This window comes from Schistocerca gregaria, chromosome 6, assembly GCF_023897955.1.
Source record: "Schistocerca gregaria isolate iqSchGreg1 chromosome 6, iqSchGreg1.2, whole genome shotgun sequence".
NCBI lineage: Eukaryota > Metazoa > Arthropoda > Insecta > Orthoptera > Acrididae > Schistocerca > Schistocerca gregaria.
In genome coordinates, this window is record NC_064925.1 from 36218043 (window position 1) to 36237693 (window position 19651).

The 19651-nt window shown below is 44.0% G+C and overlaps 1 protein-coding gene across 1 annotated transcript in view; it reads right to left on the minus strand.

Annotated features, from left to right (window-relative positions):
- The window catches only part of LOC126279125 (cadherin-99C), a 637420-nt gene that overhangs the window by 257539 nt on the left and 360230 nt on the right, over positions 1-19651 (minus strand). The window lies entirely within an intron of this gene.

Below are 19651 nucleotides of genomic sequence, written 5' to 3' on the forward strand. Positions count from 1 at the left end.
TATATAACAGAAAGTAATCTAACGGGGCGTAGTTCCTCAGATCGTGAAACTTCCCTTTTTATGTAGTAAGTTTATGTTCTAGCAGGTTGGGATGCTGCCATTCTGGACACACGACGTTAACTCCAGTTATCCTCTCGAAAAATTGTAGGATCATGTCAAGAAACATTTGGCTTACATCATCTATCTTCGTCCCAGTTACTCCGCCATGAGGCGTAGCCGCGCGGTTTGAGGCGCCATGTTACGGGTTGCTCGGCCCCTCTCGCCGGGCTTTCGAGTCCTCCCTCAGGCATGGAGTGTGTGTTGTTGTTAGCATACGTTAGTTTAAGTAGTGTTTAAGTCTAGGGACCGAGTACCTCAGCAGTTTGGTCCCTTAAGAATCCACACACACATTTGAACATTTTTCAGCTACTCCACTGCCAGTTTGGAATTGTTCTCGATGGCTCTGACCACTATGGGACTTAACTACAGTGGTCATCAGTCCCCTAGAACTTAGAATTACTTAAACCTAACTAACCTAAGGACATCACACACACCCATGCCCGAGGCAGGATTCGAACCTGCGACCGCAGCAGTCTCGATAACACTTAGGTTTCATTTTCTTTGCTTCGCTTTCATATCCTTCCTAGTTACTTTAAGCTCCTCTTGTGACCTTTATGGAAGAGCTTCTACATTGTATTCAACGTTTATTTTTTCCCATGAATCGTTTTTTTCCTTTTTAGCAAATTGTGATCGTTCATTTTAGACTTAACGGTAGCCATGTACTTTTACGTTATTTCAGCAAACCGCTCTATTTCACTTTGTGGTATGTTTTTTTAGCGTTCGTTTCTTTATAGTTAAATTGTCCTTGACTACTTCAATGCTGCTGTTAGATCGTATCCCAAGCTATTAAAAAAAGTTGTATGGTCCCGCTTAAACATAGGGGGGAGGCGGGGTTAAGGACTGAACAATAGATTCTTCAATTAATAGCACGTATCTTTTGGATAATACACCGACGTTATCATTAATACACTAGCATGCAGCTTCTCTGAATTCTGATAATCCTTTCTACCACTAATTACGCAAACACGATATTGTTGTCAAAGGGTGAGGCAATATTGTCTGCCGACAATCAGAATCTTCCAAGAGGAAACGGAACGCACGTGCTTGCAGTATGATGAAATCGCTTACTTCTTTAGTAAAAAGGCGTTAGTACTTTAGTTAAAACTAAAGAAGTAAATAGAAACGGGAGTTCTCCAACAGTCAGTAAAACAGTGTATCACTACGGAAGTAATTTACTAAAGTCGTCCAGGCTAAAGAAGTAAGAGTTACTGCAAGAGTAATTCATACTTGTTTGGCGCTCGCCTCCCTTACATCTTACGAAAAAAATCCGTTTCTCCTTTGCAACAGTCATGGCTGATACTATTCTGAACTCTGATAAGTTTGAGAAAAGGTACAACTCTCCCTAACCGTCATTGTTCAAGAACTGGGGAATCAGCCTCTGCTGGTACAGACGTCATTACTTAAAATTAATTGCAACATGCATGAGTAGCAACTTTATCTTTCGAGCATCGAGAACGTGCTACAATGAGTTCTCATTTCTAATAAATGTGATTGTACTCAAGAAGCTAAGTTACCAGTTCAAAACTAGTACTGCCGCTGTGGCTGTAAATATTTCTCACATATGCAACAAGCTTCAACATCGAATACCTCAATTGGTGATCTAGAATCATCTCCGAGATAAATCGGCGCACATTTTATTCAGTATTTGAATTTATTAAGCCTTCAGACAATTTGATAGGCCGATGACTTCGTCTTTAGGCTCCCGCGTTTGAAGGTACTCACGTACGAAACTCACTTGAAATACGAGTTCCGCGGCTGCCGCACTTGGAAGGCGTTTATGCATGAAATGCACACGATACTCTTCCTCGAGCATTATCTGCAGTTTACAAACGCCCACATTCGAAAGAGATTTTGTTCACGTTGGAGTTACTTCCTACACTACGGTTGATTGCTTCTCCTTGCTTAGCTTTTTCAAAATGTACTTCAGTCACTCTTTGCCATTCTTGCAAATGAGTCTGTTTCATTTAGCCACTTGCTCTTGTAGCTCATGCTAGTTCATCAGAAATATATGACAGCTAGAAAACAATAAAAACTACAAAATAATAATGCTTGGAAAACTGTTTCACTGACTTCCCAAAAAGGACGTACACGCCCGCATCTCGTGGTCGTGCGGTAGCGTTCTCGCTTCCCACGCCCTGGTTCCCGGGTTCGATTCCCGACGGGGTCAGGGATTTTCTCTGCCTGGATGTGTGTGATGTCCTTAGGTTAGTTAGGTTTAAGTAGTTGTAAGTTGTAGGGGACTGATGACGTCAGGTGTTGAGTCCCACAGTGCTCAGAGCCACTTTCGACGTTGACAAACGCGCAGCAGGCGATAATTTTTCTCTGAGCCAACGGCCTTGTCGCTGTGACGACACCGGTCCCCGTGAGACCATCGAATTTAAGCGCTGTCGGGCTTGGTTAGCACCCGGAGGGGTGACCGACCGTCTGCGGCTGCTGAGGGCTGTTGGCAAGCGGGGTGGACTCAGCCCTTGTGAGGGCAACTGACGAGCTACTTGAATGAGAAGTAGCGGCTCCGGTCGCGAAAACCGATAAATGATGGGAGAGCGGCATGTCCCATGTCCGCATCCAGTAACGCCTCTCGGCTGAGGATGACACGGCGTTCGGTCGCTGGCGTTGGGCCTTCCGAGGCCGGTTCGGACAAAGTTAATTTAATAATTTTGCTCTACAGAGCAAGTACTCTATTTTATATTTTATTTATTCCACAGAACGGATAAAAAATCGATATATAATGAACTACCACCGAAAGTAGTTAAAAATCGCAATCTAGTCTAGTTGTTTTTCTTTCAAATAAATGGTTCGTCTAGTAATTTTACAAATACTGTACACAGAACCAGCTCAAAAAGCTTTCATGGAAGACCAATGATCATAGTTCGTGGAACTTCCAACATACACCAATTTAGAGTCGATAAATGTCGTTTCACAAGTACCGGTCGACTGAATAAAACCTTAACAAGCTGAATAATAATCTTCTAAAAGCAATTTATTGTATTTTAATATCAGCACTTAAACACTTCGGAACTCACTTGCGCGGCCCCTCCCGCCGGAGGTTCGAGTTCTCAAATGGGTCTGAGCACTATGGGACTCAACAGCTGAGGTTATCAATCCCCTAGAACTTAGAACTACTTAAACCTAACTAACCTAAGCACATCACACACATCCATGCCCGAGGCAGGACTCGAACCTGCGACCGTAGCGGTCGCGCGGTTCCAGACTGTAGCGCCTAGAACTGATCAGCCACAACGGCCGGCGTTCGAGTTCTCCCTCGGGCATGGGTGTGTGTGTTGTTCTTAGCATAATTTAGTTTAAGGAGTGTGTAAGTCCAGGGACCGATGACCTACGCTGTTTGATCGCTTAAGAATTAACACACTACTGCACTCCCCTGGCTTAAACCCTCGTAAATTCAACTCGATTTCTAAACTGAAGGAAACACTTCACGGCATTCGCTTCAGAACTGCTACAAATTCGTCGGGCAATAGACCGCGCCGCTCGAACTGTCAACACAACTGGCACCGCTAAGAGTATCCTACGACTTCCACAACGCTGGGAACAGGTTATACACAATGCTGGTGACTACTTTGAAAATCAGTAAACCTTTGGAACACATATGTATTTTGTACGAGCTGTAAATAAATAGTTGCCAGTATTAAAGTTCCAACCCTCGTACTTGTCATTCATACTACATGTAATAATAGCTCTGAGAAGTCGCACATTAGCAACCAATGACAATGACTACATGACCTTCACAACAGAATACGTTGTCCTCAAACAACAGATGCCCCAAGTGACCTCCCTGCAAGTTCAAACATTGCACAACCCGCCGGATCATACCTCTATGGACCCTTCGCAGGAAAGCTGCGTCCACAGTAACAAGAGCGGCATGAACACGCGCTACCAATTATTTCACATTCCTCGACGGAGTAGAGCACGTGTGTTCCTTGAGGTGTCCCCGCAGGAAGAAGTCCAGGGGATTCAGATCAGGTGAGCGCTGTGGCCACACAACTGGACCTCCACATCCGAGCCATTTCCCTGGAAATGTTCTGTCCAAATACTGTGGCACATTAATTCCAGAGTATGTTGGAACCATTTCCTCTGCCGAACATGCAGTGGAACATCTTCCAGCGCATCAGGTAGATAGCTTGAGAGGAATGCATGATACCTTCGTGCAGCCAACCGGTCAGGAAACATGCAGGGGCCAAAACACCTGCCGCCCAATATTCCGGGCCAGACATTGATAGCAAAGCGATCTTGATACCTACGGTCGCGAGTGATGTGTGGGTTAACCTCACACAAACTGTGGGCATTGTGCATGCTGAAGACACCCTCACGAGTGAATGCTGCTTCACCTGACCATATTACGGTGTTCACGAATTCATCATTGGCTTCCTGTTGTTGGAACCATTCAAAGAATTGCGTCCGCTGATGACGATCTGTAGGATGCGCGTGTTGAGTGAAAGCATAAGGATAGGGCGCAGCCATGCTCGTGCAGCACGTTGACAACGGCGCGTCGCGAGACACGAAGCTGCCTCGCTACCGCTACGTGCGCTTCGATGAGGTTCTTGGTGACCTCCAGAAGGCCTCAGTACCTGAGTATGGCCAGTCAGTGGACGACCACTGTCACGCGATGGTAGAAGGGGAGAACCTGACGTCCGAAACACACTATTATCTGGATGACGTCGAGGCGAATATCTACCGGCATATTGACCAGTGGCAACACCAAGCGGGTTATGAGATGCACCAAGGGCCGGAGGCACATGCACATGTTCATTGTTTGTGCGTGCCATACACCTGCCACACTGGCTCAGAGGTTTACGACGAGAGAACTCGATACATGTGTGCATGTACATTGGAGCCTGTCACGCGTTACTCCGTCCACAGCTAGTCCCTGTCTGGTGGACCGCGCCTAGTCTTGTATGCTGTCCCACCCAAAGCGCATATTGTTCTGCATCATTCATTCCGGCAGTGCTAAATGTGAGATGTTCGGTTTCGAATTACACTGTTTCCTTGACGGTAATAGACATTATGTTTTCACTACCCTATCCATACAATAATAATAACAATAACAATGCATTGAGATACGTACTAAACAGCAAGCAGTTACCAGACTCAGTGTTGAAGTGTATAATTGGTGGGACCATGGTTATAACACGTCCAAATAGTTGCTGAAATTGGACATTATTCGCAAAGCACGTTCTAGTCCTACTGGTAACGTAAGACCTTAACGAAATATAATGGACCTGCGAGAGGCAAGAATAATATTTCGTACGAATCTATGGGACCATTGGAGGAGGGTACAAAGAAAAAAATTTCGCGTTTAGTACATGAGGTGGTACGAATAAATTCAAGCCCACGACGTGGAAAGGGCTTCTATCAAAGCCGACCAGTCTTCCATTGAAAGGGCTTCTTTCAAAGCTGACCAGTCTTCCATCTGTACGATTGTTCTGTGTAAATGCAAATACTTTGTAGAGGACCCGCTACAATCTCTGTTGACGATTAAGATGCCAGATGCCGTACCACCTGGACTACATTTACCAAATAAAAAACATATGCCTCGACCCAGGATCGAAACATCAACCTCCTGCATGCTAACCCAAAAATTTATCCGCAGCACCTACTGTACAGCACGATTAATACGTGCTGACAAGGGAGTTACCATACATGTGGCTACAGTGCTGCAAGATTTCCACTGTTTAATGTCCTTTTTCTGCCGGATGTACTCGCCGAACGAAATTTTGTGAGAGACAGTTTTTCATCGTTTACATGTGAGGCCTGCGAAGCCCGAGTGCTCGAATTTTCCTTCACCCAATACATATACATGGTGGTCCATTGATTGTGACCGGGCAAAATATCTCACGAAACAAACGTCAAACGATAAAACTACAAAGAACGAAACTTGCCTAGCTTGAAGGGGGAAACCAGATGGCGCTATGGTTGGCTCGCTAGATGGTGCTGCTATAGGTCAAACGGATATCAGCTACGTTTTTTAAATAGGAAACCCCATTTTTAATTGCATATTCGTGTAGTGTGTAAAGAAATATGAATGTTTTAGTTGGGCCACTTTTTTCGCTATCTGATAGATGGTGCTGTAATAATCACAAACGTGTAAGTACGTGGTATCAAGTAACATTCGTCCAGTGCGGACGGTATTTGCTTCGTGATACATTATCCGTGTTAAAATGAACTGTTTACCAATTGCGCATGAAGCCCGACGGTTGTATGAGGAACGGTGCCCAGCAAGACGCCACCCACACCTGCAAACGTTTACAGCAATTCACCGGCGACTTGGCGAAACAGGCTCGTTGGCGCGATATCGTGGTGACGCTGAAAGACCTCGAACACGACGGGATGCTGCATTTGAAGAGGCTGTTCTCGAACTCTCCAAGGAAGCACATACGGCAAGCGGTTGGACACGACACGGTGGTCGCTCATCGGTTACTTTGTCAGGTTTGTTTCCACCCCGTCCAAGACCTATATGCTGTGGCGGACTATGAACACAGACTAGGGTGTTGCTGGTGGTTTCTGCGACGTGTTGCACGAGATGCTGACTTCCTCGTCATTGTGTTGCATATATATATGAATTTAATGATCTATTATATGTACAATTACATGCTTTGAGAGCACTATGTCAGCAATATTGGCTTGTTGTTGATCGCCAACACCGCTGCAGCTCACCTTCCTGCTATAGTCAAATCGTTTATAGAACTGGACTACCGACAACAATTTACCATGACTCAGTTATAATAGGTTATTCTCACTGTATTCGAGCACGCAATCCGATAATGTGCCGCCTACGCTCACTCGGTGTGATTCCGTCAGTGCTAGGAACAGTGGATCGCAAAACTCACATACTGCTACACTGACCTAAATTAAAGCGACAAATGAAAATTTTGCAAAGTTGCGTTTATTTTGACACAACACTATAAACAGATGATAGTAAACTACACTGAAGAGCTAAGGAAAGCGGTACACCTGCCTGCTGCCGTGTATGTGTCCCGCGAGCACGCAGAAGTGTCACAACACGACGTGGCGTGAACTCGACTAATGTCTGAGGTAGTGCTGGAGGGAATTGACACCATGTATCCTAAAGGACTGTCCATAAACCCGCAAGAGTACGGAGGGATGGAGATCTCTTCTGAACAGCACGTTGCAAAACATCCCGGATAAGCTTTTTATTTTAAAGTCGTCAAAACAGAGCCAATAAGTAGCAGAAGCGGAATTCACAATGCGTTATCATACAGTTAAACACCATACGTCCTGGAAATGTGTAGACTCTTCTTCTAGGCTAAGCTGCAATCTTTTTAACAAATCTGTCACAGCGAAGAGTGTGGCGTTGGGCAGAACCAAAACAACAGCACTTCTGAAAGCAGTTTTGGCGCCAAACACCGTCAAACAAATACTCGTATGCGACGACCTTTCACTGGTCCCCTATTATTCGACAGCTAAAGATGCGAGTAATCACAAGGCTGAAAAACTATTTCCATTAATTTTACAATGTTTTACACCTCAGAATGGCTTTCGAGTGAAATTGCTTAAATTAGTTTTACTGCTAAGTCAAACAACCTCTACAGTAAGTACGTACTGCGTTACCGCATTAGAGGAAAATAAAACTGATAAGAGTAAGTGTATTGCGTTTTGCGGTGACAATGCTGACGCTAATTTTGGAGGAATGCGACGAGCAGGTACAAACAATGCATTCGCTAGACTGAAAAGTTGGCTGCCCTGCTCAGTGCTGCCAAGACAGCCGATGGCGTGATGAGTGGTGACATTGAAACCTTTATAATTAATCTTTTCAATTACTTATCCATATACACAGAACGGAGCGTCTAAAGGAGTTTTGTGACTTTGTGGACGTAGAGTATCATGCACTGTTGTCACATACAAAAACAAGTTGGTTATCTCTGTTGCTGTAGAGAGTGTAACTGAAGTTGTGTGATGCTCTTAAATCATTCTTCCTCTTAGAAAAAAAGGCACCTAAATTTGTGACAACCTTCTTCCAGAACCCGTTAACAGAAGCAAATCTGTGCTTCCTGCATAGTCAGTTGAGCGTATTTCAGAGACAAATACTTAAACTTGAGAAAGCAGACAGCAGTGTTATAGAAGACGCTGTGATTTTGGAAAATACTAGCAGAATCGTAGAAAGTCGTAAAGAAGAAAGTTTTATTCCACTCAAACTGACATCTCTCTTGCAGAACAACGAGGTTGGATTAACTAGTGAATTTCAAAAATTTCATGTTGATATAGATCAGTTTTATGAAACGTGTAGAGGTTACTTAGAAAACTGGTCAACAAATTTCAATGAGTTTTCCATTTTTAAATACTGGATGCAGAATCTGAGTGGCGCAATGTTACAAGGACATTAACATTTATACAACGTAGAGGATTGTCAGTAGATGATAGTTTATTGTTTTACCAGTTTTCTTCACTCAAGCATTTCACTAAATCAGAAATCAATAAAAATAGCGGTAACTAAATGGTTCAAATGGCTCTGAGCACTATGGGACTTAACATCGGAGATCATCAGTCCCCTAGAACTTAGAACTACTTAAAGCTAACTAACCTAAGGACATCACACACATCCATGCCCGAAGCATGAGTCGAACCTGCGACCGTAGCAGCAGCGCGGTTCCGGACTGAAGCGCCTAGAACCGCTCGGCTCACAAGGTTTAACCTTGCTGGCGGCTAGGTTCAACTGACGGTATGCGCACGTAGACGCCCCGTTTCCAGAACACGCAGGCGCGGAAATCGGACATGCGCAATGATTTACAGTCAGATGGTGCCATATTCAAACTCCCTCTGCCGAAAATCACGGAACGGCTGTCCTGCGAATGCGCTGCACGCTGCGTTTGCCAACAGAGCGGCCAAACGTTACTCACCAACGGCCGTAGTAGGCCAGTGTTATGACGGGCCTGTTAGCGAAGAATCTTGATTTTCGCGTCCTGATTTAACAGAAGCCAATGCAGGGTTTCAGGCTGTGCTCAGTTGAAAACCAGTACCTTGTTGATAAGATTATGTATGGCTTCCTTAATGACGCAATCCCAAAGAGATGATGCCGGGTATAAAACTTTTCGTGAATCACCCGATGTCCTGTACTCGGGCGGTATCCCGCAGGTGCCCACTTTCCGGCTGACGAAGTCGTGTACGACGCTGACGTACGTCGCTGCTACGTGCGTCCTCGCGCTGTGCGGCGTGTCCGGCCTATGTACGCTGCCCCACATTGAAAAGGAATCTTGTACACACCACATTTCCTCAGGCCGAGGTCATCCTTCACCGAACCAAGAGGTCTCTCAGTTTTGCTGATGGTTGAAAAACACACTTAATCCCATATCTTCCCAGGACTCTTCCAATTCTTTACGACATGGCAGCAAAATACGGCAAAAAGGCCAACATGGTTGGTGTCTTCGTATCTTCATTCTGCTTCATAGATTGAACTCGCCTGGGCCTGAATGCTTTACGAATCTGTCTCTCAGAATAACGGTTTTCTCGAAAAACTGTCTTCAAATGTTTTATTTCACTCGACAGGTTCTCAGGACCAGATACCACAATGTGCTCTGTGAACTAACGTACGTACTTCACTGCCGCATTGTGCAGGATGATGGCAGCTTGTGGTCTGCAGATATAGATCTGTATGCGTTGGCTTGCGGTAGACGCTGTGTCCCAAGGTTCCATTTGCTTTCCTTTCTTACCAAAACATCAAGGAAAGGTGAAGTACCATTTTTTTCCTCTTCCATTGTGGCGTTTATATTTGGATGGAGCGAATTCAGATGCTGGAGAAACGTAGATAGGGTATCGAGTCCATGTGACCACACCACAAATGTATCATCCATGTACCGCAGAAAACAAAAGAGTTTGAGAGTGGCTGACTAAAGTGCTTTTTCTTCAAAGTCCTCCATAAAATAATTGGCCACCACAGGAGACAGAGGGCTTCTCAAGGCGACACCGTCCACTTGTTCAAAATATTGGTCATGAAAAAAGAAGTATTTTGAAGTAAACACGTGGTTAAATAATTTTACTATGTCCTCCTCAAACTTGTTGCTAATGAGCTCGAAAGAGTCCTGCAAAGGTACCTTTGTAAATCAAGAGACAACATAGAAACTTACTACGAGATTCGATTATTCCAATCTAACAATTTTCACGCGACCTATGAAATCTGCGAAGTTTCGAATGTGATGTTCGCAGTTGCCTACGAGAAGTCTCAATAGTGATGTCAGGTATTTGGCAACAAAATAAGTAGGTGCCCTTACGTTACTTCCAATGGGACGGAGAGGTATCCCATTCTTATGGATCCTGGGTAGGCCGTAGAGTCTAGGAGGAACTGCAGCCTGTTGACGCAAACCCTAAGTATGATTTTCTTAAAAGGAAAAACTTGTGACCTTGATTGTTGTGGTCTTCAGTCCTGAGACTGGTTTGATGCAGCTCTCCATGCTACTCTATCCTGTGCAAGCTTCTTCTGAATCTGCTTAGTGTAGTCATCTCTTGGTCTCCCTGTATGATTTTTACCCTCTACGCTGCCCTCCAATACTAAATTGGTGATCCCTTAGCGCCTCAGAACATGTCCTACCAACCGGTCCCTTCTTCTGGTCAAGTGGTGCCACAGACTTCTCTTCTCCCCAATCATATTCAATACTTCCTCATTAGTTATCTGATCTACCCATCTAATCTTCAGCATTCTTCTGTAGCACATCGTTTCTAAAGCATCTATTCTCTTCTTGTCCAAACTATTAATCCTCCATGTTTCACTTCCATACATGGCTAATCTCCATACAAATACTTTCAGAAAAGACTTCCTGACACTTAAATCTATACTCGATGTTAACAAATTTCTCTTCTTCAGAAACGCTTTCCTTGCCATTGCCAGTGTACATTTTATATCCTCTCTACTTCGACCATCATCAGTTATTTTGCTCCTCAAATAGCAAAACACCTTTACTACTTTAAGTGTCTCATTTCCTAATCTAATTCCCTCAGCATCACCCGCCTTAATTCGACTACATTCCATTATCCTCGTTTTGCTTTTGTTGATGTTCATCTTATATCCTCCTTTCAAGACACTATCCATTCCGTTCAACTGCTCTTCCAAGTCCTTTGCCGTCTCTGACAGATTTACGATGTCATCGGCGAACCTCAAAGTTTTTATTTCTTCTCCATCGATTTTAATACCTACTCCAAATGTTTCTTTTGCTTCCTTTACTGCTTGCTCAACATACGGATTGAGTAACATCGGGGAGAGACTAAAACCCTGTCTCACTCCCTTCCCAACCACTGCTTCCCTTTAATGTCCCTCGACTCTTATAACTGCCATAACTGCCATCTTGTTTCTGTACAAACTGTAAATAGCCTTTCGCTCCCTATATTTTAACCCTGCCACCTTCCGAATTTGAAAGAGAGTATTCCAGTCAACATTGTCAAAAGCTTTCTCTAAGTCTACAAACGCTAGAAACGTAGGTTTGCCCTTCCTTAATCTAGCTTCTAAGATAAGTCGTGGGGTCAGTATTGCCTCACGTGTTCCAACATTTCTACGGAATCCAAACTGATCTTCCCCGAAGTCGGCTTCTACTAGTTTTTCCATTCGTCTGTAAAGAATTCGCGTTAGTATTTTGCAGCTGTGACTTATTAAACTGATAGTTCGGTAATTTTCACTTCTGTCAACACCTGCTTTCTTTGGGATTGGAATTATTATATTCTTCTTGAAGTCTGAGGGTATTTCGCCTGTCTCATACATCTTGCTCACCAGATGGTAGAGTTTTGTCAGGACTGGCTCTCCCAAGGCAGTCAGTAGCTCCAATGGAATGTTGTCTACTCCGGGGGCCTTGTTTGTACTCAGGTATTTCAGTGCTCTGTCAAACTCTACACGCAGTATCGTATCTCCCATTTCGTCTTCATCTACATCCTCTTCCATTTCCATAATATTGTCCTCAAGTACATCGCCCTTGTATAAACCCTCTATATACTCCTTCCACCTTACTGCTTTTCCTTCTTTGCTTAGAACTGTGTTTCCATCTGAGCTCTTGATGTTCATACAAGTTGTTCTCTTATCTCCAAAGGTCTCTTTAATTTTCCTGTAGGCAGTATCTATCTTACCCCTGGTGAGATAAGCCTCTACATCCTTACATTTGTCCTCTAGCCATCCCTGCTTAGCCATTTTGCAATTACTGTCGATCTCATTTTTGAGACGTCTGTATCCCTTTTTGCCTGCTTCATTTACTGCATTTTTATATTTTCTCCTTTCATCAATTAAATTCAATATTTCTTCTGTTACCCAAGGATTTCTACTAGCCCTCGTCTTTTTACCTACTTGATCCTCTGCTGCTTTCACTACGTCATCCCTCAAAGCTACCCATTCTTCTTCTACTGTATTTCTTTCCCCCATTCCTGTCAATTGTTCCCTTATGCTATCCCTGAAACTCTGTACGAGCTCTGGTTCTTTTATTTTATCCATGTCCCATCTCCTTAAATTCCCACCTTTTTGCAGTTTCTTCAGTTTTAATCTACAGGCCATAACCAATAGATTGTGGTCAGAGTCCACATCTGCCCCTGGAAATGTCTTACAATTTAAAATCTGGTTCCTAAATCTCTCTTACTATTATATAATCTATCTGATACCTTTTTAGTATCTCCAGGCTTCTTCCATGTATACAGCCTTCTTTTATGATTCTTGAACCAAGTGTTACCTATGATTAAGTTGTGCTCTGTGCAAAATTCTACCAGGCGGCTTCCTCTTTCATTTCTTTGCCCCAGTCCATATTCACCTACTACGTTTCCTTCTCTCCCTTTTCCTACTACCGAATTCCAGTCACCCATGAGTATTACATTTTCATCTCCATTCACTATCTGAATAATTCTTTTATTTGATCATACATTTTTTCAATTTCTTCGTCATCTGCAGAGCTAGTTGGTACATAAACTTGTACTACTGTAGTAGGTGTGGGCTTCGTACCTATCTTGGCCACAATAATGCGTTCACTATGCTGTTTGTAGTAGCTTACCCGCATTCCTATTTTCCTATTCATTATTAAACCTACTCCTGCATTACACCTATTTGATTTTGTGTTTATAACCCTGTAGTCACCTGACCAGAGATCTTGTTCCTCCTGCCACCGAACTTCACTAATTCCCACTATATCTAACTTTAACCTAACCACTTCCCTTTTTAAATTTTCTAACCTACCTGCCCGCTTAAGGGATCTGACATTCCACGCTCCGATCCGTAGAACGCCAGTTTTCTTTCTCCTGATAACGACATCCTCTTGAGTAGTTCCCGCCCGGAGATCCGAATGGGGGACTATTTTACCTCCGGAATATTTTACCCAAGACGACGCCATCATCATTTAACCATACAGTAAAGCTGCATGCCCTCGGGAAAAATTACAGCCGTAGTTTCCCCTTGCTTTCAGCCGTTCGCAGTAGCAGCACAGCAAGGCCGTTTTGGTTATTGTTACAAGGCCAGATCAGTCAATCATCCAGACTGTTGCCCCTGCAACTACTGAAAAGGCTGCTGCCCCTCTTCAGGAACCACACGTCTGTCTGGCCTCTCAACAGATACCCCTCTGTTGTGGTTGCACCTACGGTACGGCTACCTGTATCGCTGAGGCACGTAAGCCTCCCACCAACGGCAAGGTCCATCGTTCATGGGGGAAGGGTGACCTTGAATTCAGAGCATGTATCAGCAAGATTAAGCTACCTTTGTACAAACTTGTGTCAGTGACGGGGCTCCTGCAATGACAGGTATTCATAATGTTTTTGTTGCTCTTTGTCACAAAGACGAAGACTTTGCAGACTTCATTAGTTACCACTGCACAGTTCATCATGTACTGGCTAGGAAGAGACTTAGCACAAAAAATGTAATGTGTACTTTTTTCAAGACTAAATTCCATAAAAGAAAATCTCACCAAAGGCGGCTCGTTAAGCAGCAATTAGACGAGGAGGAACCAGATTTGGATTTGCATACTGACGTGAGGTGGTTGAGTCGAAGCAAGTTTTTGCAAAGATTTTTACGTCTATTGGACGAAATAATAAAATTTCTTGAAGATAGTTGCGATGAGTGTGATTTAGCACTTTTCGCACATTTTGTAAGTAGGCTGTTTAGGTTTTTATGTTGGTAGCGCCACGTGGCACTCTGTATGAAACTCACTGACTGTGCTATATGCATTCTGTGGCTGGTTGGACTTATTGATGGAATAATCGCTTGTGTAGTGTTGGGCACTTGGATGTGAACAGCGCGTAGAGTTGTGCAGTTGGAGGTGAGCCGCCAGCAGTGGTGGATGTGGGGAGAGAGATGGCGGAGTTTCGAGAGGCTGCTATTAGTAGACGATCTGGACGTGTGTCCACCAGAAAAAGCAAATTTGTAAAGATGAATGTCATGAATTGATAGATATATACAGGGTGTTACAAAAAGGTACGGTCAAACTTTCAGGAAACATTCCTCACACACAAAGAAAGAAAATATGTTATGTGGACATGTGACGGGAAACGCTTAATTTCCATGTTAGAGCTCATTTTAGTTTCGTCAGTATGTACTGTACTTCCTCGATTCACCGCCAGTTGGCCCAATTGAAGGAAAGTAATGTTGACTTCGGTGCTTGTGTTGACATGCGACTCATTGCTCTACAGTACTAGCATCAAGCACATCAGTACATCAGGTTAGTGTTCATCACGAATGTGGTTTTGCAGTCAGTGCAATGTTTACATATGCGGAGTTGGTAGATGCCCATTTGACGTATGGATTAGCACGGGGCAATAGCCGTGCGTTTGTATCGAGACAGATTTCCAGAACGAAGGTGTCCCGACAGGAAGACGTTCGAAGCAATTGATCGGCGTCTTAGGGAGCACGGAACATTCCAGCCTATGACTCGCGACTGGGGAAGACCTAGAACGACGAGGACACCTGCAATGGATGAGGCAATTCTTCGTGCAGTTGACGATAACCCTAATGTCAGAGAAGTAGCTGCTGTACAAGGTAACGTTGACCACGTCACTGCATGGAGAGTAATACGGGAGAACCAGTTGTTTACGTACCATGTACAGCGTGTGCAGGCACTATCAGCAGCTTCTGCGAATGGTTCATCCAACAATGTGTCAATCCTCATTTCAGTGCAAATGTTCTCTTTACGGATGAGGCTTCATTCCAACGTGATCAAATTGTAAATTTTCACAATCAACATGTGTGGACTGACGAGAATCCGCACGGAATTGCGCAATCACGTTATCAACACAGATTTTCTGTGAACGTTTGGGCAGGCATTGTTAGTGATGTCTTGATTGGGCTCCATGTTCTTCCACCTACGCTCAATGGAGCACGTTATCGTGATTTCACACGGGATACCCGACCTGTGCTGCTAGAACATATGCCTTTACAAGTACGACACAACATGTGGTTCGTGCACGATGGAACTCCTGCACATTTCAGTCGAAGTGTTCGTACGCTTCTCAACATTAGATTCGGTGACCGATGGATTGGTAGTGGCGGACCAATTCCATGGCCTCCAAGCTCTCCTGACCTCAACGCTCTTGACTTTCATTTATGGGGGCATTTGAAAGCTCTTCTCTACGCAACCCCAGTACCAAATGTAGAGACTCTTCGTGCTCGTATTAGGGACGGCTGTACGCCATTCTCCAGGGCTGCATCAGCGCATCAGGGATTCCATGCGACGGAGGGTGGATGCATGTATCATCGCTACCGGAGGACATTTTGAACATTTCCTGTAACAAAGTGTTTGACGTCACGCTGGTACGTTCTGTTGTTGTGTATTTCCAGTCGATGATTAATGTGATTTGAAGAGAAGTAATAAAATGAGCTCTAACATGGAAATTAAGCGTTTCCCGCCACATGTCCACATAACATATTTTCTTTCTTTGTGTGTGAGAAATGTTTCCTGAAAGTTTGGCCGTACCTTTTTGTAACACACTGTATATATGATGACTTTTGAACATTATTAAGGTAAATACATTGTTAATTCTCAAAAAAAGAGGGGGAGGGGACTGTTAGTGCTCGCACGTGCGGCTTAGCCACAGCCTGGGGGAAGTTTCCAGACGAAATTTTCGCTCTACAGCGGAGTGTGTGCTGATATGAAACTTCCTGGCAGATCCAAGCCATGTCCCCGCAATATCCTTTATTCCAGGAGTGTTACTTCTGCAAGATTCGAAGGAGAGCTTCTGTAAAGTTTGGAAGGTAGGAGACGAGGTACTGGCAGAAGTAAAGCTGTGAGTACCGGACGTGAGTCGTGCTTGGCTAGCTCAGTTGGTAGAGCACTTGCCCGCGAAAGGCAAAGGTCCCGAGTTCGAGTCTCAGTCGGGCACACAGTTTTAATCTGCCAGGAAGTTTCATATCAGCGCACACTCCGTTGCAGAGTAAAAATCCCATTCTGGAAGGGACTGGTTAACAGCATTGCTGGTTTTAAGGACATTTCAAAAAAAAGTTTCTGATTGCACAAGCGGTGGTTCATGGACTTGCTATATTATCCGCAAGACTGTTCGATTGTGATTGTGCACCCGCACAGTCGCAACAGATGGCTGCTGGCCATCTCTACAAGGACTACTGTGGGCCTGCACTTTTCGTGGCCCACCAATACCATAATCTCTACAAGGACTGCAGTGGGTCTACACGTTTGATGACCCACCAATACCATTATCTCTACAAGGACTATAGTGGGTCTGCACCTTTGGTGGCCCATCATTACCAGGACTACAGTGGGTCTACTCTGTGACGACCTACCTACCAATATTCTTCAAAACTTCGACTGACTCTGCTGTGGGTTTGCTCTGTTGTGGCCCATTACCTGTCTGCACGTCAAGAGTTAGCAGTGTATTTCCGTTGGAAGGACAACACTACTTCTTCAAGACTGCATGGAAACCCACTACTGCCGTGTGCATTCTCTTTTACTGAGCGGACTTTGTGCAATGTGATGAATGATCAGGATTGTCTTTATGAGAACAATTGCTGCTTTTGACCAAATTGTATCAATAATTGTGTGCATTTGATATATTTGTTATCGTTAATATAAAACAAATTAGCAAATAATTATTGGGCGCTGCCCAAAACAACTTCTAATTTTTTTTTTTGTGGAGCATGGGGGCTATGTAAGTAGGCTGTTTAGGTTTTTATGTTGGTAACGCCACGTAGCGCTCTGTATGAAAATCACTGAGTGTGCTGTGTGCAGTCTGTGGCTGGTTTGCATTGTTGGAATATTTGGTATTGTAGCTTTCGGCATTTGGATGTGAACTGAGCGTAGCGTTGGGCAGTTGGAGGTGAGCCGCTAGCAGTGGTGGATGTGGGGAGACAGATGCCAGAGGTTTGACAGGTTGCCATAAGCGGCTATAAGCGGACGATCTGGACATGTGTCCGCCAGAAAAAGGAAATTTTTAAAGATGGAGGTCATGAATTGATATATGACTTTTGAACGTTATTAAGGTAAACACATGTGTCTGTTCTCTATCAAAATTTTTCATTTGCTAATTATGCCTACCAGTAGTTAGTGTCTTCAGTAGTTAAAATCTTTTATTTAGCTGGCAGTAGTGGTGCTCGCTGTGTTGCAGTAGCTCGAGTAACGAAGATTTTTGTGAGGTAAGTGATTCATGAAAGGTATAGGTTGTTGTTAGTCAGGGCCATTCTTTTGTATGGATTATTGAAAGTCAGATTGCGTTGAGCTAAAAAAAAAATATTGTGTCAGTTTAGTGATGATCAGAATAAGAAAAGAGAGGAATGTCTGAGTACGTTCAGTTTTGCTCAGCTGTTTGAAAATCAAATAACGTAAGAGGTTTACCAGCACAGTCTTTCATTTTTTTTAAGGGGACGTTTCAATTTTACCGGAAAACTGAGCGCATTAAATCAAGAATTAGGAGGCAAGAATAAGGCAGTAGCAGAAATGATGAGTTCTTTGGCAGCACTCAAAAAAACAGCGCTTACGATAGTTGACATCGGGAAGAAAAGTTTTTGTATGTCCGTCCTTTTACCAGGTGGTCTTTGGGACGACGGCCGTTTACTACTGTCACAAAATAAAATACCTACAGCCGTCCTTATAATGGTATTTTATTTTGTTGCAACCAGTATCAACGTTTCAATCCGCCATTGTTGTTGATGCGGTGCGGGTTGACGTCATCCCTATATATATCACATCAGTCGCCAGCATAACTTGATACGCAGATAATCTGAAACTTACGTGTCAGGACTCCAACCACCTATAGCCATAGTTTCACGAGGAGTCCGCAGAAATCCGTTCGCCGTGCAGCTCGACAGTTCAACATGCCCCCGATGTCCGTCTGACATGTCTTGCGTTCACGTTTACACGTGAAACCATAAAATTCAGCTACTGCGAGCTCTTCGTGAAGATGACGAACAACAACATGTGCAGGCAGTTCTGTAATTTCGCTACGGTCGCAGGTTCGAATCCTGCCTCGGACATGGATGTGTGTGATGTTCTTAGGTTAGTTAGGTTTAAGTAGCTCTAAGTTCTAGGGGACTGATGACCTCAGATGTTAAGTCCCACAGTGCTCAGAACCATTTGAAGCCAGTTCTGTAATTTCGCCCTTGGCAAGATGGAGGATGACAGTTTCCTTTCATGCTTACTGTTTAGTGAGAACTTTCTTTTTCCCACAGTTGGAGACTGATTTGAACGACTTCATTTACCAAGAGGATGGGGCACCGCTCCGCTGGAAGTCTAGGGGTTTTTAAATCAGTTGATTACTGAACTATGGATCGGTCGCACTGGACCAAATGATTCAGCCTTACATTACTGCCCTCCATGGTCACCGGACCCGACTGTAAGCGATTATTTCTTGTGGGGGCTTATAAAAGACACTGTACATATGTGCCTCCCTTACCAACAACTGAGACACCGCATAACAGCAGCTGTGGAAGTTGTAACTGCAGCTGTGGAAGTTGTAACTCTAGACATGCTCGCTACAGTGTCGGAACAATTTGAACATCGCATCTCAAGGGGGCATACTGAACACCTACGAAAAGGTATGAAAAAAAACTTTATGAGTTTCCTCATCAGAAAACAGAAGCCATTGTATATGTTTATTAGTTTCAGAAATATAGACGTGCCATATCGGACGATTCTTTCTGATACACCCTGTATATCTAATCAACCTAGCAGCAAAATAATCGTGTTTACAAAAAGAAATGTCACTGTATGTTTATTTTGAGTTTTCGTCCAGAAGAAAGACGGGTTGTATTCTATAGAAGATGGTCACCTAAAAAACCACCCCAGGGAACGTCTCACACCAGACGAGTGTAACCCCTATGTTTGCGTAGTAGAGTAATGGTGGTGTACGCGTACGAGGATTACTTGTTTGCACAGCAATCGCCGACATAGTGTAGCTGAGGCGGTATAAGAGAAACCAGCTCGAATTCGGAGAGGCAGATGGAAAACCGCCTAAAATCCATCCACAGACTGGCCGGCTCACCGGACCTCGACACAAATCAACCGGGGGGATTCGTGCCGAGGACCAGGCTCTCCTTCCCAGTGCGGAAAGCCCTGCGTTAGATCGGTCGGCTAGCTGGGCGGGGTTTACGGTCGTTAATACGTCCATTTACAGTGACACGGTAATAAGGTATCTT